This window comes from Bombus terrestris, chromosome 12, assembly GCF_910591885.1.
Source record: "Bombus terrestris chromosome 12, iyBomTerr1.2, whole genome shotgun sequence".
NCBI classification, from domain to species: Eukaryota; Metazoa; Arthropoda; class Insecta; order Hymenoptera; family Apidae; genus Bombus; species Bombus terrestris.
In genome coordinates, this window is record NC_063280.1 from 10,000,001 (window position 1) to 10,024,277 (window position 24,277).

At 40.1% G+C, this 24,277-nt stretch overlaps 1 protein-coding gene and 2 long non-coding RNA genes across 7 annotated transcripts in view; 2 read left to right on the top strand and 1 right to left on the bottom strand.

Annotated features, from left to right (window-relative positions):
* LOC100643056 (amyloid beta A4 precursor protein-binding family B member 1-interacting protein) overlaps nucleotides 1-4,993 on the top strand; it is a 152,988-nt gene extending 147,995 nt beyond the window's left edge. For all 5 annotated transcript variants that reach the window (XM_003399650.4, XM_020865702.2, XM_012314846.3 and 2 more), the window contains one exon: nucleotides 1-4,993. This exon is cut by the window's left edge and continues 1,787 nt beyond it. The gene's annotated coding sequence lies outside the window, so the exon portion shown is untranslated.
* A 5,846-nt stretch (nucleotides 4,994-10,839) lies between these two features.
* Nucleotides 10,840-17,397, top strand: LOC125386131. The gene is made up of 2 exons (XR_007226008.1): nucleotides 10,840-11,078; nucleotides 17,188-17,397. It is a non-coding gene; the product is annotated as an uncharacterized LOC125386131 (long non-coding RNA).
* Nucleotides 12,518-15,635, bottom strand: LOC125386130. The gene is made up of 2 exons (XR_007226007.1): nucleotides 14,174-15,635; nucleotides 12,518-13,399 (listed from the first exon to the last, which is right to left on the bottom strand). It is a non-coding gene; the product is annotated as an uncharacterized LOC125386130 (long non-coding RNA).
* Nucleotides 17,398-24,277: the final 6,880 nt, after the last annotated feature.

Here is a 24,277-nt window from a genome sequence, read left to right on the forward strand (position 1 = left end):
GTCACAGGCTCGAGCTCGGCCGGTCGAATATAGGAGAATTTTCTTTAGCAACAAGTTTTTTGGTATACCGCGAATCGGAGCTGCGGATTAACTTATCAACGAGTATCGATGTCAAACATCAATCTCAGCGCCGATATGTCGACGGCCGATCAAGTTTAGGGCGTAAAAGAAACAAATACTGCCGCATATATTGAGGATGTGATATAATAAGTCTTAAGCTGCTAACTTTCGTTGTCCCTTCGGGAGCTTGGGACGATTGTCGATTTCCGAGCGATTTCGATGTCGATTTTCATTTCGATACCGCCACCAACTTGCGATCTTTTCGGTTGGTGACGAACGGATTTAAAAATTAAAAAAAAGAAAATGAAAAAAAAAGAAAGAAAGATAAGAAAATAAACGCACGAGAATCGCGATCGTATTTCTCTGTGCAAATTAAATAATCCAGAGTTCACTAGGCTTAGCTAAGTATCTCTGATATTCGCTGATGCGCGTTAAATAAGATGAAAGGACGGTTGTTTTTTACGTTATTCCAAAGGACAACAATTGTATCGTGACGTGAATAAAATGAATATGAACGACGAATACAAACGAGATGGAAATTTTGTTACTTTGTAGAGGAGGAGATGTTCCTCGTACACATGAAATGAAAAAAAAAAAAACGAAAACAAGAGGAAAAAGACACCGTTCACAGAACCACACGCAAGACGAACACGTACTGCGTTTTTTAAAAGCCTCGTACATAGGTGTGTATGTATTATAAATGAAACACGTATGAGCGTTTATATCAATATATCGACTTTTTGATGCTGTATGTTTAGATGGTATCGTACGATATTGAAATATCCTCTGCGACGTGTACGCGATAACGCATAATCTATTTCGATGGACCTCGATCGTGAATTCTACGCGCGACGCTATTTGCTCTTCGTCGCCGAGGCTATTACACACACAATACATATACACACAAGAATACATCCAATTTTTACGACCAACGCGATTGTTACGCTAACTCTTTAACGTATCGCGCGACCTACAACTCGAGATCTTGTTCATGAAATTTTCATCTCCTTTTTCCGTTTTCATTACGCTGCCTCAACTTCCTACTAAATTATCGATGACATCGGAACGTGACTCGCTAAACGAGACTTCGAAGCGATTGAACAATTTCGTTTTCGATCGATCGCAGCAAATACGTGGACTTTGAAATTTATTTGTACCGAGCTTATTACGTTAACGTAATTTTACCTTTTACTGACTGTACACTGTTAATCCGTATTTCAACAAGTGAAATAAGAAATAAAATAAGGATTCGATATTGTCAATCTTATATGATTTGGTGCACGATCGAACAACACTTCTTCTTTTACTTTTCTTTCTTTTTTTTTTCTTTTTTTTTTTTTAATCGACATATGAAAACAATTTCTCATGAATTATATTATAATTATATCGATTTGTACCAAATCAAGTATACTTACATACTTTTAAGAATCACCGTTTTTTTAACATATTGTCCGTTAATTACGTATACATTACATGCATTAATATCGATTTAATTCACTCGAACGTTTCTAACACTTCACAGCTCGGTTCGCTATTCTCACAAGTCCACGATGTATCGACACGTTGAAAATTCATAAAGTCGATAGCGTCGAGTGATCAAGAACGATCTCGGAGAGCATCCATCGACTTTTCTACGCTACTTCACCCATATCTGTCTCAATCTTTCTAATCAATGAACTTGGAGCAATTCTACGCTCTACCGTACCGTTTTATACAACCATATCGATTAAGAGCAATACGAGAAGGGGCATTTTCTGCCATTAGAACTCGTGTGATCGCCAATGGAACTTGTAACAACGGCCATCTAACAACCAAACTGTCTAATTTTTCATATCGGAGCTATCTAGCAAGGAGGGCTGTTAGATTTTTTTCAATTTTTCCAACGAGAACACGATTTTGTGTTCTTATCGAATCATTCTAATTTGGACAAGAAAATTAAATAGAAAACGGAGTCTCGTCGAGTCGTGAACTTTTTACGACGTCATATACCGGAAGAAGCGACGAAGATACGATATTTTCTACTAGCCGATTTTGATATAAAGAGCTAGGTGTCAAAGGGAGACTTTTTTACGCGTATCCAGTGCCTCTCCTGGTGAGCATTTTTTCTAATTACCCAAACACCGACACACGAGACTCCTGCAACTGTTTCTTCAAAATAATTCATAAGGTATGAAAGGATAGGAGAGGGTTGATGTCGATTTAGAATGATGATCGTCTGCCGTGCCCGCGGTCCAATTAAAATGAACCAATAATAGTGATGGTAACGATATTGATAACGATATTCGTTTTTTGGGACTAATCGTATTATCGATCTTAACAATATTGACTGTCGTACGTGTCTGTCTTTTACGATAGACTCGCGTTTCTACGATTATCCTGTGACCGGCTTTTCCGCGTTCAGGATGGTCCGCTTGATCATTGACTAGTACCACGTGGAGCTCCTTTAACGCGGTTGCTCGAGATTGAAGAGGAAAAATATATGGATACGACTTAGAGAAGAACGTTAGGATGATAGATTTGAAGAAGAGAATTTTGATATCATTTAATACTACTTTATTTGCGATTGGAAATAGCGAAGGAGTGATTCCGGATGTAGCTTGTTTCGAATTAAAGGGAAAAGCTTTTCATTTTCAAGCTATCTTTTTGATCAAGCGTAAAGAATAAAAAGTAAATAAGCGTATAATTTTAAAAAGGATTATTTTATGTTTAAGATGAGGAGCTGAAAAATTGTTCTTCTCTTGTTCTTATTAGTTTTTGATATCTTAGAAGTGGAAAGTATAATATAGTTTTGAGTAAATGTCGGAGTAATTTCTATTAATATCGAACATCCTGTAACTGACACGATTTAAGCGATGTTTTTACATATATTTGTATTATTTTGTAAGGTTCGATTTATTTATTTTAATTTTGTACATAATTGTGATTCTAAAGTTAGTACAAATATTTAATAAAAGTATGTAGAAATGAATAGGATGTTTTAAGTTCATATCTTAATTTAATATATAGAGATTTGTTTTTCTTTTAGCGATATCTTCCTTTTAAGGTTAACACTGATATTAAATAAAGAACAGTGGTTAACGTTCGGGTTACCGAGGGAAACTTATACGTTTGTTTAATTCGTGTCTATGTCTAACGTCAATAAAATCATTCACACAAATTGCAACACGAGAGGACGTAGAAAAATATGTAAAAGAAAATATAATAGAAAAATAATTCCATTATTACAGTAACTAGACATTGAAATATTTGTTCACCCTAATATAAGAAAAGAAAGAAAGGAGAGCATAGAAAAATACCTAAAGTATTTTCATAAAATATAACGCACGATTAACTGTACTATCGCGACAACTAATAAAGTAATAAAACATGTTCTAATACTAAGAGACAGAAAAGAAGAGAAACACTTTTTCATATGGAAGTTTTTTCACACATTTTACCAATATTAATTGCGTTTCTTGCTAGACGACACTTTACGAAGTTGCCTTTTCTTGAGCAACCCCGCAAAAAAAAAAACTCGCGCCACGTGGTTCCAGTTTCTCGGAAATTTTGTAAGAACGGCCGGCGCGAAGCGAACAACTCCTTTTTATACCCGTACAGTTTAAGGAAACATTAATCGTGCTAAACGACAAGAAAGAAAGAAATTCATAGAACGAGAGAAAGAGAGAGAAAGCATGTCGAAAAACAGCAGGTAGCTTTAGCGGTAGATTGCTTGATCGTTTCCGTAGCGCTGATGAACGCTGATTTGATTGAGTGCCGTACACTTTGGAGCGCCAGCAAGAACGATCACGACCAACGATATATGCACGATCGACGATTTATGTCATGTATCTATGTTCATTCTACGATTAAAATGGTCGCTGATCTTCGAAAAAAATAATTTCACGCAAAAAAAAAAGAAGAAAAGAAAAGAAAGAGATCATTCGGCGATGGAACACCGTGTCGATCGAGGCTCGCGTTTATTGATCGAGTGGTTCGACTGGAAAATTGAATTCCCTTGCTTTTTAGTAAGAGGGTCGAGTACAATTGGAGGAAATTTGTAAACGACGTAAGATCGTGTATTGTACGATCGTGAATGAGAGAGGAAGACGAAATGGATAAATGTTAACGATGATTGTAAAGGAATCGATGGCGCGTTCTTGAAGACGACAAGATGAAAGGGAGAGAGAGAGGGGGGGAAGATAACACGTTTATCGTTGTGTATCTCGTACCTAACTATACTTTCTTTTCTTCTTTCTCTGATACCGAGTATACCCTGTGTTGTACGTACGTTTTTTGTAAATATTGTAACGAACAGACGAGACAGAGCGCAGAAAGATGAGACAAAAATGAACGATCGTCGAAGGGGTTGTGAGAGACGCCCGCGACCGATTTTAATAATAATAAACGCACTATTTATGACGATGAGGAGAAGGTGATTTTTCGTTTTTGTCGCGCACTACACGCGTACACGCACGTACGAATCGTATCGAAGGGGTGAAGCTGAACGAAATATAACCGGAGGGCGTGAAAAAAAGGAAGGGAAAAATATAGAATGGAAAAATCCAGTCTTGCGAACGGGGCTCCACTGCGTTTCGTTTGATTTATCTGGTTTGGACACACTGTTTTTGCAAATCTTATCGATTTACGTTTCTCTTACGCATACTTTTAGAAGTTAGACCCGTTTAATAGTTGTTTCTCGCTATTTTCTGTTTTTCTTTTTCTTTTCTTTCCGTTCTTTTTCTCTTTTAGACTATCGCGACGTTAAAAAAAGAAAACAAAGAAAAAAAAAGCGACAATATCGATTAGTTTGAAGGGATCTATCTCGACGCCGATTGTTTTTTCGATATATTGACACCGAATGAAAATGACAAAAAAAAAAAATGCAAGCAGCAGTTGAAATATTATAGGTATTATATTCATGTTTTTATGTAAATAAATTTTTGGTATATTTCAATGATCGTGGATTCGTTTCTTCCTTACCCCTTTATATAATCTAAATTGTCATTCACGACGTATGGCTTAGATTGATCTATTTACATGCGTTAAATTTCACACGTTTTTTTTTTTTTGTTATTATTGTTATCTATAAATATCAATTTTGTAATCTATTTAATACTCTTCTTTATTAATAAATATATCATGGACAGTTTCCTACTCAACGCAGATACGATTATCACTTTCTCAAAAGGATTGCAAGATTTTCTCGTAAACGAGGCAAAGGAAATTCCAAACGGCGAAAAGACGAAGCATGCGAATAAATCAAGTCCGATATATTCTTGTGTAAGTAGCGATTTTCATTCTCCATTTTCATCCTCGGAATATCTTCGGAAGAAGATCTCGGATCTTGGAGGCCGAAGACTTTCCATTCCAGCGAGCGCAAGTGATAAAACTGTGCTCGTTGCTGTTCATAAAGCGCTCCAATAAAAAAGCTTCGCTTTTTAATATTCCCGTGGTGCAGCAGAGGCCGTGTCGTGCAAGTACGCATAAACTGTTCGGCTATTGAATTTCCTTTGCATAAAGCCGGTGCTCGTATATGCTCGTATAACGTAATATCATCTCTGATATACGATAAAAAAATTAAACGTCCATTTTCGGTGTTTCGATGCTTCGTCGAGCGATTTTTCAATCTCGTCCCGTAAAACCAGTTTATCTTACAACGAAGTAAATTTTGTAAAAAAGAAAGGAAGATTCCATCACCCGTGTAATCGAACGTGTCTATTAGGTTTGTGAAGATTATTAGCAAAGAGAGAGAAAGAGAGATTTTCTTATTTTTTCTATTCTTCTATCCTCTCTAATGTTTCTTATCGATGTTCGCAGAACTGCAATCGATTTATTTTATATTTTTGTGCACTTTATAGTTTATAGCCTACTACTAGAAACGCTCGAAGAAATCGACGAAGAAATAGGAAGCATTTAACCGACTAATATAGCATTAATACGTATGTACGTTGTATTATTAACAGTAAATATGACGCTTGATGATGTAATTGCGATAATTTCAAAATTATGACAATTGCAACGATACGGATAAGTAAGTAATTTTCTTTTCGGTGGTACTGCTTTCGTAACCATGGCCCATACATTACCTTCACCTATGTTGTTTCATAACTCGAGAAGATTGACGTAAATATATGAAATTGCCGGCTGGCTGGCCGCCGCCCGTGGGCGCGGAGCACAATTTTATAGGTTCCTTTTACGACTTATGGGAGTCGTGTGTTCTACTTTGCGTTTACGTTATACGCGACCCTCGAGCGTTTACGTCCTCCTCCGTCAGGAATCCTGCTCTTTTTCTTCTTCTCCTTCTTTTCTTCTTCTCTATCAGAAGCCATCCGAAAATTCCTATCTCGCTTCCCTTTCGAATTCTTCGAGGGTATACTACTCCCCTTTAGATCTTTCTCTTACACGCACGAGAATATGAAACCGTCGCTGCCACAAAACTTTTACGCGTAACGCGTCCCGTTTCACGACTCAAATTGATGCACGTGCTTCGCCGCGAAATTCCGCTCCTCGGGGCTTCGAATGTTATCAAACTTTCGTTTTCAGGTTTTCCCTTTTCTTTAATTTATTAGTTTCCCTTCTGCGGACATAGGTTTGATCGAATTGCTCGGAACATCCGAGAAATTTGTAAACGTAAAATTTGAAACTACGATGCTTCGGTTACAGACAGCCATCGTGACCTGCGTAAAGGATCCTGATCAGAAATGATTAGATTTGAATAGACTGGAGTAGCTCTCGAGATACGTTGTATCCGTTAATTGGCTACTGTCAATTATAATTTCCTTTTCCGAAGTCACTACGCTTCGTCCGCTTATCCCTTCAACTGTCTTTTCTCCGTTAGCGTATTTAACGAAGCAGCGAGCGTGTCTAGACAAGTGAGATTCGACGAGAATTCGAAAGAAGGTTCGAACACTCGAAGCACCTCGAGCGATATGGCACGAGATTTCGCAAAAACGTCGCTGTAGATTGAGTTCCACCTTAGGTAGTTCTTTTTTCATGGCTCGCCTCGTTTTTCTAATTCGCTAACGATTTCGCGGCCGTGGGCATCACGGGACGCTCGATTACGAGTTTAAGGTAGCCGACACTGGAACAGCGTCGGCGGCGGCGAGCTCGACTCCTCGTAAAATTATCCGTAATAAAATCGTGATTTACGCGCGTGTTCCTGGAAAGCAGACCGCTCGAAACGTTCCACTATCCTCTACTCCACAGTTCCCCACTTGTGTCTGTTTTATCTGTCCGTTCGTTCCATGGTTCGGGATGGTTGTACGAGGTCGACGCAACTCCACGAGAATCACCGCGTTCCTCTCCGTTCTCTTAAAACACTTTGACCTTTCCGTGCTTCGCGTTATTTTCCAGCATGCCGAAAGGTTCCACCGACAGAGATTCGAAACAGAGTTTCTGCATCTTCTGCTTCGCCACAAATCTTCGCTAAAGAGATCTATCGCCTCGTCTTTTACATTTTTAACGCATTTTTATCGTTTCTCTTATTTTTATCGTTTCAACGGACCATTGGCAAACGAAAGTTTTAGAAGAAACGTTCACGAAGAAAATCTTCCTTCAATTCATTTCTCATTCACGGCCAAAATTAGTCGGCCATAAAATTTCTAATAATCCTCCAATTCCCACCCGATCTACCCAGGTAATTTCCAGCAATTCAGCCTGAAACGGTGTCCCATTAAAGCTGGCCACAAGTATCGTGGAAATCTTGAATCTGCCGCGGGACAGAGTATAAAAAAGCCAGCGCAACCACTTCTTCGTTTCCAACCATTTTATTGACTTCACAGACGAGTTTGTCTATCCGACGGCCAGTCAATTAAGTTTGATCGTCGAAAGTTCCGTGGACCGGGGATCGGCATAAGCTCGCGCGTACGCAAACCCCGATATTCCTGGCGGGCCAATCGGACGTTACGCGCTCGTGGGGTCGGCATCGGTTTTACGATCGCTCAATGCCAGACGTTCCATCGAAATTAAGATTCAGAGGCAGAAACTTCGTAAGTACTAAAGGGATGTTCGAGACGGGTTATTTTATGCGTTTGCGCGGCCCGCGTTTTATGCGGACCTCGCGAATAATCGTCGAACGACACGTTTCTCTTCCGTAGACGGAAAATCTTCCGTGGAATTTTTTCATTTTATGGAATCGTTGAAATTTCCCAGCGTGTCTGTGAAGTTTCTTCGTATTTTGGTATTTGTCGCTTTGGAAATGAAATTACGAGTAAGACGAATTGGAAATCTTAAAATTCAAACTGCCACGATTTCTCCGCGAATTCAACGAGGAACAAGAAGAAAAGAGCCGAGCAGAAGCTTCGTTTTCATGGCCGTGAGACTACCAACGGTTCACTGTACGCACACTGACCGACATTCCTGCGATGCTTGGGAATGTGGACGCTCCACAACCGTGTCGCAAGATTAAAAATCGCTCGTGTGAATCATCCGCGAACCAGGCGCCATGCCTTCGGGGTGAACATTGGCGAACGATGAGTCAAGGTTAGGTGGATGATTCAAGAGGAAGTTGATGGAACAAGGAACATTCTAAGACCGAAGCACGAATATTACGTTTGAAAACTGGAATTCTACAAACGCATGTAACATAAGGAGAGACGAGGACGTCGATCTAGTGTTGAGAACCGAGGATATTCATTGCGGCTAGTTCGTTTCACCGTTTGCGGTAACGTAAATTCGAGTGTCACGTAGAAGCGAAACCCTTTGCGCATGATAACGCGCTTGTATAATAACGTAAGTGTTTAGTTTCCACGTACACGAGAATTTCACGCAGTGGTCGAAAATATAATTTATCGCGTAACAAGCTCACACGAATTAAATCGTATCTTTAAAATATAGCAACAATTCCTATGCCAAGCTAGTAGGAATATTATAGCCGGCTGAAAATAAACAACGAACAGATTTTTTCCAATTCGTAGATTATGTGTTTCGGTATATAGCGAACGATAGGTATGAATAATTCCTCGATGAGAATTACAGCGTATTGGTACAGCTGAAACGATCAAACGTTTTTAATATGACGAAAGTACAGCCTCATATAGCATAATTTACCTCAGTTAAGAATCACAGTTTGCTATACAATCGAATGAATTTCACTTATTGGATTTCTGAGTAATTGAAAGGTAATCGAACGTTACGGACCGGTTCCCACGGAGTTTCGGCATCTTTGCTTTGTTGTTCGACAACTCGAAATTATGCTAATTTAATTTATGCCAGTGGCTCACGCGTCTGACGTATGTATACGTTTGCCTTCTCAGTATGTGACCAATAATTTTCGTTCGTCTCTTTCTCGTTAAACAGCCAGAATATTTCCGCTCTTCGTCGCGTTCGATCGGCGTCTTCCATCGTACCTTTTCAGCGCTTTCTCTCCCAGATCTTCGATCGTCTGCCACTGGAAACATTGTATTAATTGGGCGATCGAGCATCTCTAATTTATGAGAGTTCGTAGCACGTGCGCCCACCCAGGCTTAAGAATATTTTTCAAGTAGGACGGCTAGCCGGCAACACGATCTCCGTTGCCGCGTTGTTTCGACGATAAAATCGTCGCGGTATTCTTACTTGTCGAAAACCCAACTCCGGCCCAATTTCCTACGCTTTATGTTAATAGGATTTCTACATCGAGTTATACTTCGCCCTGTTCCTCTTCGCCTTTTCTACGCGTTTTTCTTTTCTTTTTCTTCCCGGCAGAATTGTGACTTTATTTTGCAGGCAATGACGATGGTTGCCAGATATCTTCTATCGAAGTTTCAACAAGTTTATTCGAGAAACGGCATAGTCGGACGTTGCGTAATCATCGTCGAATGCGTGTAGATTTAACGAGAGACTCGTAGCCACCACGATCGGAAAGATGGAAATCATCGTAACTGGATTCATCCACTTTCTGGATGAAAATAAGCGAGAGACTGAATATCTTTGAATCGTATTTTATATTTACCTCTCGATCCACGAAACGCTCGACCGAGATGCAAATTCTCTACATAAACCAGAAGATATTCGCCGAACGCTCATCGCTGACAAAAGACCGATGGTTTTGATCGATGAACCAAAAGGAAACGCTAACGTTAATCCCGAAAAGAGAAGGCAACGGTGTTCACCGAGAAGCACGGAAGTAGCCGGTGTGGCTTCACTCGAGCGAAACGCCTCTTAAAGAGGATGTATGGGATTAAGATAATAGTCCCGAGAGGGAAGGAACTCGGAAGGTGAAGGAGGCGAAGGCAAAAACGAGCGATATGATGTGGGTCAAAGTCTTTGGGACTGGGTCGCCGGCGTTCGGCTCCTTCCTCGAGAACAGGCCGTCCCTCGCGAGCTTCTTCGGGATCGTCGCTGTGAGACGAGAGGTGGAGAAGGTCGGGGTTGATTTCAATTCCCGTAACGTCAACCTCCCGATACATCTACGTGTACAGAAGAAGATGTACCTTACCCTTCGTACCTATTAGAACGCTTAAATACAAAGAAATAGAATAAATATATTAAATCGTTAAGAAATTTCTTACGAGTTTGAAATATTAACTGGTTTAGAAATTCTTGAAAATTTCAGCAAAAAGTTATCCAAGTTACTTTACATAAAATCTGTATAAAAGTGTAAAGGTTATTAGAATGTGCTGGTGCTGATATGAAAAGTTATAAAGATACACGTAAGTAATTTTATCGAATGAAAAAATTTGGAATTTTAATAGTGCACGTAAAAAGAAAATAAAGAAGGAAATACGCGCGTGAGGAAATCATTGGTATTATTTTTTTTTATCAAATTTTCTCATATCTCAAGATATTTATCTCAATACACATTAAGAATCCACACCGTAATAAAATGTCCCACCCTAATCGTTTAATTCCAGCATGAATTGTTCCAACGGACACGGAGTCGGCCTAAATCGTTCCAAAATCATAAAAATCACTTCAAGCTGGACCCGTTGGCCTGCAGGAAGGAAATGAAATCCCGTGGCTGTGTGACAGATTCATTACAGGTTGATATCACGAACCAGAGAAGAAAGAGAGACGAAGAAGAACCGAGAGGTTTTGGGCGATGACCGATGATGCGTGGGGTAGGTTCTCGTCTCTTCTTCATTTTTCACCCTCACGTGCTACTAACCATCTCTCCCATACATCCCGCCGGCGCACCCTTAATAATATAACGCCATAAGAACGATAAAGTTACCGCCCCACGGTGAGTGTTATTTTATCGCAATACTTGGATCTTAATCTTTCTGTGTATCTTCAAGCCCAAGAAAGATATTAACATCGTAAGACGTGTTAAAGGGGGCTTGAAATTTTGTTAGAAGCTTTCCAACGACGCTAGTAATTTTTAAATAGTCGCGTATACGTTTTTTAATTGTTAAAATTGTGAATTTCGTAGGAGGATAGATCGGAATTCGAAACTTAGTCGATGAAAAACGTGTGAGGTAACACACTGCGTTATCGATTTATATTACTTTTCCGCGTTAAATACGCATAAACTAAATAATCATAAAACACTCCTTATTCGCTGAAACTTTATTATATTGTAGCAATAAAATTTCAAATCCTCGGACTATAAATCTGACCATCTTCGCATCTTTTCGAAACGAGTTATCCCCTTCCGCCATCTCTACCAATAACATCATCTAACGAAACGGAGGCTGCCAAGCGAATTCTCCCCAATAACAATCGAGCAAATCGTTATTGCCGCGATCAGGCCGAGCAACGAATATAACAAAAATCGTAACAACGGTCGTAAAAGCGACGGTAGGACGGTCGCCTCATTAGCCCATCCCCTCGTGAGATCAGAATAGATAGGAACAACGCGAATTTACATACTGACGAAAGTTGCCCAGCCGGTTTCCAATTATCAGCGTGGAAAATGGAAATGGCATAGCAGCCACGTTCCCGTAGCCACGAAATTTCACTTTCCACCCTCCCACGTCCACCGGCCACCACCATCACCACCACGTAGCTACCAGGCCACACTGTGCTCTGTTCTATCCTATCTTCCAACGCTATAAATTAATACTAATCTCGGAGCCCGTTGTGCAGGCCTCCTCCTGCCCCTTCCATGAACTAGGATGCGTGGGGCTGGGTTTTGGTGGACGGGGGCGTTTGGATTTATTGGGATTCGAGTAACTCCGTACGACGTTATCGTGCCGCCGTTCTCCTCCATGCCGTGCTTCGCCACTGACCTCTTCAAGTTCCACTGAAACACACTCCGGTCAGATACCGGTTAGAGTTCTCCATACACACAGAAACTGTTTTCAGATTATAGCGAAAATCGTGGTGGCATCGTGTCCACTCGAATGAAACTATCGTTGGTAGAAGCGCTTGTTGAGTTGATAAACGGCCGCCGTTTTAGTTTAAAAGTGTTTCGCGTTACTCGATGTTTCGCTTAAACGCCACGTTTTCGTAGCTTTTTACAGTCGCTTAAGATAGTCGATGAAGGAGATATGGAAGGTTAAAGGGGTATTGATTTAGGACAGAGTTGCGACGGTGATGACAGAATCTATATTATTCATTGATTTTCTTACGTATTACGGCTATATTTCAGAGTTTAACAGATTCTCTGTTTGACCTACATAGACAACTATAGAGTATTCTTCGTACACTCTAGGAATGTTTTTAAATCTTGTAGATAATACGCGTAATAATTCGTTAATTTATAACGTTATGTGATAGAAGTTACGTAGTTCGTGTATTCGTTCGTACTAGAAAATTAAACAAACGAATAATCAATCCTTCGTTTAAGTAGCATAGATGTAAATATATGAACTTCTTCGTAAAAATATGAGTTTGCGTAAAAGTCCACATTCCACGCACAAGGTATTCGTCAGAGGTGCCTATAAGTGTCCAAACATTTTGATGAGTCACTGTACGAGTATCGTGTTGATAGCAGAACGTGGATAGTTGGTCGAAAAGTCGTCAGAAATAGAACAGCAAGGAAAGAGACACGATAAAGTGGGCGAAAGCGGGTTGCAGACGGCAACACTTTCGTCCGCCCGTTTATATTCACGTTTTACGAGCACCACTTCAGACCACTTGCAAGCACTTGACACCTAGTCTGGCTTCTGAAACTGATCCGCCACTAATAAACCTTGGCCTTGATACGCTCGAAACGCGTCTCCTTTTCGAGTGGCGGCTTCCGGATTCAACGGGCCGCGAGCAATCGGCCGGCGTGCCGCGATTTTTCTTTGTTCTTTCTTCACCAGGGCGTGGCTGCCTTCGATTTTCACCCCTTTCCACCCATCCGCCAAGGAAACTCGCCATTTATTCATTAAAGGCACGAACGGCCATGAGAATCGACGAAGAACCTCGATTTTCAATTCTCCGCTCGTGATGACCCGTTTTCCATCCCTTCTACATCTTCCTTTTCTCTTCCTCTCCATCCCTCTCGCTGTTCCTTAAATTAAATTCCTTTACCATCTTGAGAAATGACGAATTTTATTGTAAATTTCAATGGAACTAGATTTTGACTGTGGTTGGACGTTATTGTACGATAAAATTGATATACATATTAAGGTGGAAAAGCTCTATCGAAGTTGATTCGGATAATTTTTATATGCATAGTTAGTAACGTATATTTACAATTATTTGATATTTATTCGTGTTAAAGTATGCGACGTACGAAATTGGTTATCTGATCATATTGACAAATTTCAGATTATTTTCAATTCTTCGGAATGTAATAATCATAATTTCTTTACTTTTTAAAAATCAATTACTAATTTATCCAACTATTACGCGTCTTTTAATAATATAGAATTCTTTTTGTTTTAGTCCCCTATATCGTGCTCATCATATGTATCTTATATTGTGAAAAGTTATTCCGCGCAAAGCTCTACAAATGTGCATAACAATGCATTATGATGTAGTACAAGGATATGCCTGTTGTTCGTGGAAATCTACTACACCATATTTCAAATCCCATTTTTCATTCCGTTTACACGTATTCCTTTTATTCCTCTCTTCTATTGTTTCAGCACTTTTACCTATCCTCAACGTATGTAAAACATATCACATATTTCTCCTCGCAACTCGAAGGTCTACCTTCGATAAATATAGCTAAGTATAACCGACTCGAAGTTCCGAAAACGACTGTTACTTCTATTTCATTAAAAATTCAAAAAACGCGAAGCCTGCAACCCCACGTCATAAAAAATTCCCAACAACTTACCTACTAATTCTATTTCATATGCCAAGTATACGAAACCTACGTCTCTCCGACAGACGAAATTCCAGAAACCTGCGTGCCCAAAATCTTATCCATACGCCGGTGTCCAAAAACTGAGAACCACTGCAGCGTGTCTAATGTAAGAGGAAGAGATCGGAGTTGGAGGAGGTGAGAGTGAACGTGCGTAGCTGAAGGGGCAGCTCGGCAAGCCGGACTTCGAGGTCCTCCTTCGAGCCTCCGGCCCCCGTCGCCATCCTCCTCCACCTCTGTCCTTCACCCTTCTCCGGCCTGTTCAGACTTCACCCCGCGCTTCCATCCCTTTTTCTCTCAGCGACGACCCCCAGGAACGGAGCAGGGCTGGCTTCACGACGAGCTCGGAGATGGTGGAGGCGAAGGAGGCGGCTGGAGGTGGCCGAGGAGGGTGGAAATGCTGGAGGAGGGTGGGTTAGGTCTGAGCCTAGATCAATACTCGCATCTCTGCCGGCTGGACCAGGCCGGACATTGCGTTCCGAAGCTCACCTTCTAGCCGATATCAACCCTCCTACGGCATCCCTTTCCCTCGTGTTGCCACCCTCGCTCTCTCCTCTGCTCCACCTCTTTTCTCCTCCTTTCAACCCCTCTTTCACGACCTCTTGGCCGGCCAACTCTGCCAGCTCTAGCATCGCCACCCTTCCTCCTCACCCTTTTCCACCACCTCCTCCACTTTCTTCCCCCCGTTCCATTTGCATCCGCTTGTCTGGAGGCAAAGGTTTTTTGGTGGAAGGATTTTTTTTCACCCTCCGTCGACGTGCCGGACGTGTCTCCGTTGCTGTTTATTCTTCGGGGGTAGTAGCGTTGGTCGATGGGTGTCGAGCCGCCGTTTTCTTTTCTGATGTTTTGATCATGCATGTCTGTTCGTAGTTTGGCCAAATCATCAGGTTGATTTTGGTACGTGTAATAGTTGATGATCAAGGGCGGAGATGGGCTGTAATACGAATATCCATAGTTTGGCCTTAACGTCTAACGTCGTTGAACTGACAGAACAGTATACGATATGCAAAATAATAATACCGAAAATAAGATACAATGACAATAAAGATTAAGGAATCGTCTTAGCTTGCCAAAATATTAAAAGATATGAGAAAGCTGTAAGGCTAAATTAATTAAAAATTCTTTTAATTTAAGAACCATATCTTTTGAAATAAAACAATGAAAATTTGAAATTATCTGAATCCGATTGAATGAGAAGGGCTCGCTAGTCATTCTGTCTGTTTCGTAACATCTTTATACCATCTCACGACAGACGAACAAAAGGAAATAAAGAATTCACGAAGGAATCTCTTTAACCTGATCCACAATGAGGATGTAAAGAGTTCATCGTTCATTCTATGCGTAGAAAGGCGCGAAGAAGGAGGAAAGAAGAAAGCCGTGTATTCCGGTCGGTTGGCCGCAACAAACCCACGAGAATAACGATTATGACTTCCGTGCAGCAAACACCGTGTAAACGGGACGGCGAACAATTCAATCCTACTCCGACCACCTTTTCCACCCACCCTCTTATGCTTAACCACCCCTTTGGTCGATGTGGCACGCGTGTGGAAATGCCTGCGTGCACGCACGACAATAAAAGTATCGCGGGATCCATTACCTTAATTGGAAGGTGGCTAAGGGATGGTTTTATGGTATTTCCTTCTCCAGGCAATTTCGCATTCCAATGCATCTTTCCTCCGTCTTGCGATAGACAGATTTGAATTTTCCTAAATTCATGGAATTTTACACGGATATGAATAAATCGATAATATATTCAAACAGAGTTGAGTAGAAATACTAAAGTATCAAATAATAATAAAATAGAATCAGCAAGTGTTTCGGTATAAATACAATCGGAAAAATGATATTAAGTCTTTGAACGGTAAACCGAAAAAAGAATGTAATTCTATCGTTTAAAATTGATGAGATTTTTATTACAACGTAAATTATATAGATTCTTCATATACTGTGTGTCTAATACGTATAAACGAATGTTTCGATGAAACGATAATCCCACGTTCGTGAAATCTTTCTGAACGCGTGAATGGCTTTAATCGGCGTTCATCAAGTGGTAAAGTGGCCATGTTGCGGAAAAATATTTTCATTCGATTAATTTAAATACACGTGCGAAAACATAGGAAACGACCGGCAGCGCGTGCTAATTTACAATTCATCCTTTGTTTCGAAGAACAATAAAGGCAGTGATGACAAGGGTAACGAGGGGGTTACGATTCGAGCAGTGAAAATATGAGGCACTGGCGCGCTCTCTTAATTTCTATTTTCTCAAAATTGAAAAACAACGCAATGATTAACGGCTTTTAAGGGGCAGAAGGCAGTGGGCGATGTAGATAAAAATACAATGAACAAAATATATTTGATATGCTAGTAGTTTTTATTAAACACGTAACTCAAATTATATACTCATAATATACTCATTTTTCATCTAAGTTCATATAACTGATTATAACACGGTGAGATAGCTCATAGCACTTTGAATAATCTAAAAGTATAAATAATAATGAAATTACTATTATTACTATTATATCCGCCAGTTTGAAAGCTGTTATTTTGCCGAATACCATGGTCCTTGTGAGTAAAAACTTGTGGCAATTTTCAGGGAATATATAACACACTAGCTCGCATCTAATTGCCAATCGTCAATTAATTTTTGGAATGTAAAGATTGAAAAATATCAAAGAAATGTAAAATAATCTTACGCCGCGATGTACGCTTCTTCGCTATGATTTAATAGTCTTTGTCCAGGAATCCTAAAAACCAACATGCGTATGAATTGAACAAATTTAAATGTTACAAATCGCATCATCTCTCCTGTGTTAGTTAAATTCGAGACAATCTAAAAATAAATGAAATATTCATGCGTGGCAATTAAAGGGAAATCTCCTAATTTAATTATATGCGCAAATACTCATTTCAACTCCTTCTATACTAATACCGATAACGTTAAAATAAATCTCTGCTAATATGGACAATTATAACAACTTCAACAGTTCAGTAGCAATTTCACGAGGAGCCACGAACATTGCTACGTACGTGTCCACGCCAAAATCGAAATCAAGTAGAAAGTTTTTAACTTCGGAATGATTCGAGCGCACAATCACACGAATTACCAGCGGCATTGTTGGTACCAGCAGGAAGACCGACATTATTGTATAAATGTAAACTAGAATGGAAATAAACTACACCAAAGATCGACGAAAGGAATTTCTTTTCATTTTGATATCTAACATACCTACAAGTATAATAAAATATAATTGTGCTTCCTTGAATGGCATGATATCGAATAATCTTATTTTCTGGCCGGTTCATGTAATATTTGTAAACATTTTTAATGAATAAAAGTACATCTTTGGTCTGTAATAAGAAAAACAGAAGAAAGGCTGGTAAGGTTAGTGTGAAGGATTGTAATAGAGCGAGAATTAAATTAATTAATCAACTCTGAATATTCATAGATTAAACGAGGTAAAAAAAAAAGGTATCTTATCTTCTCCAGAAGATAAAAATCGGGTTGAAACACGACAACTGGCACGAGAGGTTTATTCAAATCGGGCGTATGGATTCGACGATCGAATCTCGGTTGCGAATTCGCACGTTGAATAATCCCCTAATCCGCAGAAAGGTATAATAAAATATAAAATTACAAAAGTAAAGAAATAAATGAAAATCGTTCTAACGTGGCGAGTTATTCTTTCCGTAGCCTGTTTTAGTAGGACATTTGATAACGATCAGTCATTTCGCTTATTAAGCAGAACGTTCTCTGTGAAATGGTGAAAAAGAAAAGAGAGAAAAAAAAGCAGTAATTTTCTTTAATTAGATATCATTTCACGAATGTATCTACCATTAAAGGAATAGGTAGAATTTCGAGACCTTTTTAAAGAACGTAAAAATATTGTCTCTTGGATTTAACGAATGTAGAAAGACCGACCACTGCCATTGTTTAAATAATTAACTAAATCCTCAATGATTCAGCGATTAAATAAAAATAACTGCAATAATCGATATGGATTTGTTTGAGCAGTCTACCTTTCGAAAAATTACGATAAAACTACGAAAAAAAGAATAAAAATGAAGTTACGAAAAATATTGAACAAAAATCAATTATATTTCACATAAAATGTAACGCAGACCTTCCCTTGTTCAAAGATAATTACTGTACTCATAATATTGATTGGTGTTGCATTAATTCTAAAAAAGAAATTGTTAAAAGGATACCATCGTTCACACGATATTCAAACCATACATCAAGATATCTATAAGCCTAGATCTTATCCTAGCAAGTCCTTCCATTCCATCTTCCACGAAATCATAGCTTTGACTCTATTGCAGATATATGTTAACTTTCTCGATTAATCCTATTCGGTATGTACATATGTACTTTTCTTAGATCATTGAACAGCACTCGTATTTCTATCACCGGTAGAGGTACTATTTATTCGATAAAAAGCAATTTTTCTCACAAATCGGGAAAGAATTCGTCGATTGGTTAAACCCACCTGGTACCTTTCCAAAATATCTAAATTTAAACTTTCTTTTGTTCCAACCATTGGAAAACCAAATTCCAATTTTTGCACCGTTCCCGGCGCAGAAGTAGAAACGCAACTTCCCTCGGAAAACGAATTTCAACCTCCAATTTCACTTCTACCGCGTTCCATCCATCCTGTACAAAAAATTGTAATCCAGTGCACCGTCTAGCAACAGGAACTTTTAAAACGCTTGCGAATGATGAAAGAATGCTTGGCGGAAAAGAGAGCGAAAGGGAGAACCACTGTGCACTGGTCAATTTCCCCTTAGTTTCGTCTCGCGCGGGAAGGATGGACGCGTGCGGTCTTTCTCTCTCTTTCTCTTTCTCTCTACACCCCGAATACACCACGCTATACGTAGCCGTAAACGACCAAGCCGAGAAAGAGAAACGTGCCCGCACACCCTGTATTTACAAATACACGTAGGAAAGCACACGCACTCGAGGGAGGCCACCAGCACGTACCGGCCGCCGAGAAAATTCAACCGGTCGGTTCATTTGCATGCTCGTCTTTTTCCGATCCCTCGAACGCTCCCTCCTTTCGGATTCAACCAACGACGCGTTACTATGATAACCGGGGAGGAATTTTCTTTGTTCACCCCTTCCAAACCCCGTGGCCATCAGCGGCTGAAACGCCAGCGAGGAACAGCTTGTCCAGCATCCTCTTACCGGTTGGACGTTGCACAGGCAGAATCGTCCGAATCCGCGGAATCATCTGGATTTTCGGTATAATTGAAACATTTGTATTTAGAGAATATTTATAGGAGGGTTTGGAAAAATGAAAAGTACGGTGGTAAATGTTAAAATTTAGTAGAAGTTTGGAACATGTGCGAGCTTAATTGATCGGAAGTATAAGAAAGCAATTCCACGAACACGTCGAAACGTTAGCTTTAAAAGTTTCTTAGGGATTGAAGAAACTGGTCACAGGTCTCTTTGTAGGAACGTGTAATTTCAATTTCATCTCAACGAATCACCGAAATCCAATCCAATATTAGTGTTGCGAGATTCTTCAAATTTCAGGCCAAGAAAGTTCACAGATATCTTACGAGCTTGTAATTTCATTTCGCAACTCGAAGATTTCATATGTATATACATACATAGTTTAATCATAGAGTTATGGAAGAACATTTTTTTACTGATAAAATCATAACGATTCGAGACTCATCTCGGCAAAGTTCAAAGATCGAACTCTCGACTTCAATTTAAGATTCATCGCAACACGGAGCCAGGGAAGCCACCACGGTTTTCGATCTCCATTGAATTTGATCCAACCACGAGCTTAATTATCATTCCAATTCGATCCGTTTTACCTCCCGTAGACGATACTCTACAGGGGCGAGTTTCTGCGTAGTTTCTTAAAGAAGACCCACTCTGCTGTTCACTTTGTTTTTCTTGGAACTCTAATAGGGTCGCCTTTCTCCGCAACCTCTATCCATCGTCTCGTCCTGTTTCTCTCTCGCGCTGCCTCTATTCCGGAATTTCAACCGGCCGCTTTCGCGATAGAACGTCCTCTCGCTGTTGTATCATCCCCTGCCCCTTTTAACCCAAGCTTTTCGCCAGCCTATTTTCTGTATAATTTTCCGAACCAAACGAAAATACTTCTGTTGCTTTTTTAAGCAAAAACGTACTCCACCGTTTTGTTAATTTCGCCGACTTCTGTCGCAAGTATTTCCAAAGTTGGAAAATGGAGGAGGCAAGATACGATTTATTTTCTGAATACGTTTCATGAATGACTTCTAGAGGAAGGTTTATAGTTAGAGAGAAAGAAATGTTGCGTGAATTATTTTCTTAATCTTCTTCCTATTCCTTTTCTGAATCTTTCCCCACCGGATTTACAATAGATTATTTCGTTCGTTTGTTATTAGAGACTAATGGCGTCTCGTAATATATCGAACAAATAGTACGAACCAATAAAAGTTGTTACAAAAAATACTTTCTTAAGAAACTCCTTTCTTTCGTCGATACGACATGTTCACACCCTTTTTCTTGATTCTTATTGCTCGAGGATTTAAACCGGTTTTTCGTGAATTATCCATGGCCAACTTCGGTTACGGTCTACCGTATAGTTAATTGGATAACTCGTCTCGTAATCAGACGATAATACAAGGGTATCTGGCCCGGTAGTTTGCAATACAAGTTTTACAATGTGTACACGATGTCAGTCGTGCTGTGCCGCGACGATAATTAGACCCGCGTTAAATTATTACTTTTCCGAACGCCGCCGCGTGGAAACACACGACTCGATGATTGGCCCACTTCCATTCTTCTCTTGATCTCCTTTTCGTTCGAACGCTGCAAAGGGGAGGATTAATAATGCCATGATTTTACGGTTGCCTGACAAAAGCACCGTAATTCGGATCCGACCATGATGGCGGGAATCGATGAACGTTTTTCTCCATAATTCAAGGAATTTTTATTCTCTCGATGTATTTCTGTACTTGTCATTTAATGAGAATATTTAACGTTCGAACATTGCAGGATAGAAATATAATAAATCAATTTTGATTGATTTTCTGACTTTAACATCATCTTAGGATTAAACAGGAGGCTCTTCGTATGACATAATCGAAAACCGTCCTATTATGCTTCGACTATGCGCTGAGAGTCTTTTAAAAATACCTGATAAGTCGATAAATTTTGTATGAAAACCAAAGATGCAATTATTGTTACTTATCTGTAACATTATCACGTTATAATAATTTGGAAATTTTGAAGTGGATGGAAGAACACATGTTCATCTCCAAAGCGAAAAAAAAGGATGACAACTTTTTATTGATAGCGGACTGCATTTTAAAACGCCCCTATGCAAAATAAGAAATACGAATTATCGTGTTTTTTTTAGTCTATAGTCTTTATTTAATAAGAAAGCATGCCTCATTTAATAAGGAGTAATTTTCTGCAGTAATTTTCTCCAGTAATTTTCTCCAGTAATTTGCTTATCGTAATATCAAGTACGAACATAGATGCACCATCATGTTTTAAACAGACACGCTTTTCTATTAATACACATAAATCGTTTGCTTCAGCAGATCAAACAAGAAGCAGATCGTACGAAGATCCAGTTTTTCGACACAAAACACCATTACAGATACAGAAAAAGATGGGGAATGCAAAGAGCCGCGATTACAACGATGGGACGTTCGCATGTTCGACGTGGTCATGGTAATTGCGTATTCTCCGGTCCGTGGAATTTTTAAAACACGAACGAGAACGCGGACCGGAAACCCGGTGGACGAAGAAGTCGTGATTTCCATACGCGAGCGCTCGATCGAGCCGGAATGGCTGACGTGTTGGAAATAATTAAACGGGACACGGGAAACCGAGAGAAAAAACGAAGGAAATATCGACACGGTTAATGATAGTATGTATTTTGCTTGTAACCGGGGCCGAGATCTCGCACAAAATTAACGCTGAGACGCTGCGGAACCCTTAACGCATGCAAACTTAATTACATGCGATCTCTCGCGATTCCATACCCGTTCGTGATACGTACAAATTTAATTAACCGCTTGTTCCGCAATATTTAACCTTCCTCTGTGTCAGCGAAGAGTGTATAACGAAGATTAATGGCGGATTAACGCGCCACCACGGTTACGCGATAAAATGACCGATTTATGGTTAATTGTAACTAAAGTTTTCGTCTTGTTTCGACATTTTTTAGACGCTTCTATAATTTGAAGTTATAATTTGGAAATTTTTATTTTACTCGAAAATTTGTTAAACGATACTGAGATGTGAAAGTCCCTGTCTTGCTCGAAAATTTGTTAGATAATTTTCATGATGAAACATTTAAAAGATAGGAGTAATTAATTTTAATACGATACGATCGAATACGACAACATTCAACCAGAAACTTCCACGGTCGAAAGACACGGATTTTTCCAGTTAAAACCCATGTAAAATCATTGGGAACGCGATGAGACACCAAGCCTACCACGCTAATTACAGAAAGTATTTAAACTTTGTGTAGTAAAATTCGTCTCGGTTATCGCATCCAGCATTTTCTATCGCACTTCAACGTTCAATACGAAACTTCTTAAAGAGTTCAGGTATTTATGTAACTATCACCTTAAGAAGCTTACGGCAAGAATTTCGTCTTGCCACTATAGAACGATAACTTAGTCGTTTAAACCCACGGACGATAAACTTGGTGGCATCCAGTTCGCGAAACAATTAAATTCTCTCGATAACTCGTAACCCACCCAGATATGACGGCTCTAGGAAAGACAGCTCGAAACTAAATAAACTGGGTCAGTTGTCACGTTGCCAAAGCACAATTCATTCCAAGAATATCTGCCAATACTCCTTTACCGATCGATCAATAACAAACCAATATCGCTATCAGATCCTAAAGAAAACCATCTATCATCAGCATCTCCAATACGTTACATCCAAAGAAACTATTATACACAAATTTCTCACATCTCTCGCTTCTATTTTATCCAGAGAACCACCGGTTGGCCACCACTGTTCACTTTCTCCGTGTAGGAGAGCGCGAGCTAAGCAACAGAGAAACCATAGAAGGGTGGTGGAAAGAACGACAGAGACGGAGAACCCTTTGGCGTCTCACCCCTTCGGCTACCCGTCAAGCCAGTCTCACTCTCGCTCTCGATTCGCTCTCACTCGTGTCCTCCGCAGCCCTCTTCATCTCTCACACTCTTCAACCGGCCCCACCCCCGCCGCGTATCCGCGTCTTCTCCCTCCTGACAAGTGAGAGTGGACCTTGGTCCAGCGCTGAATCGACCCTCTTTGCGTCCACCCTCTCCTCCCCTCAAACACCCCTGAACCCCTCAACAACCCCCGGCAACCCTCCACGATTCCAATGATCCAACCTTCCTTCTTCCACCTTCTTCCACTCTCCCCCTTCCTCCTTCGTCACCACGTTCCTCGGGCTTTTCTCTGGCCTCTGCACGTCGCCGCACCCTAATCCCCCATCTCGAAGATACGTCTACCCTCGAACTCCCGTATCGATTGGCGAGAGCCACGCCAGAGAGCGCCACTGAGCTATACCTTAAAATTTTAGGAAAAATTCCGACGGAATTTTGGTAATCTTTGGTGAAGGGGTTGGTTTGAATTTTCACTGGTAGCGTGGATACTGGAGGGTTTGGTTGGAAAAGAACATACGAGATGTAGTGTCTGAATGACGAGTTTGGCTGTTAGGAGAAGACGAGTTAAGTTGACATGTGAATGATAACTTCATCGTTGTTCGTTATTGTTAATTTTAAGGGACGATTTTCAAAAGTTCCTTACGTGTTTTCTCTGGTCTCCTTTTTTCGTTTTCGATAGAATAGTTTGAATGAACGATTTATAGAAAGTTTAAGACTGTTGTACCATGAATAGCTGCGGGTGGAAAGACTTTGCGTTGCATCGTCGACATCCCTTTCCGAGAAAGTTTCCCCGAGGGCGGAAGTTAAAGACACTGGGGACATTGTCCTGCCTTGAGTCGTTGTTACGCCTCGAGAAGCTGCAACTTTCGCAGAAGCGATTCTTTCGACGAAACAACACTGTCGAAAATCGTGTTTCCAGAGTGGATTACGATTTAAAGAAAAAATTCTCAAACA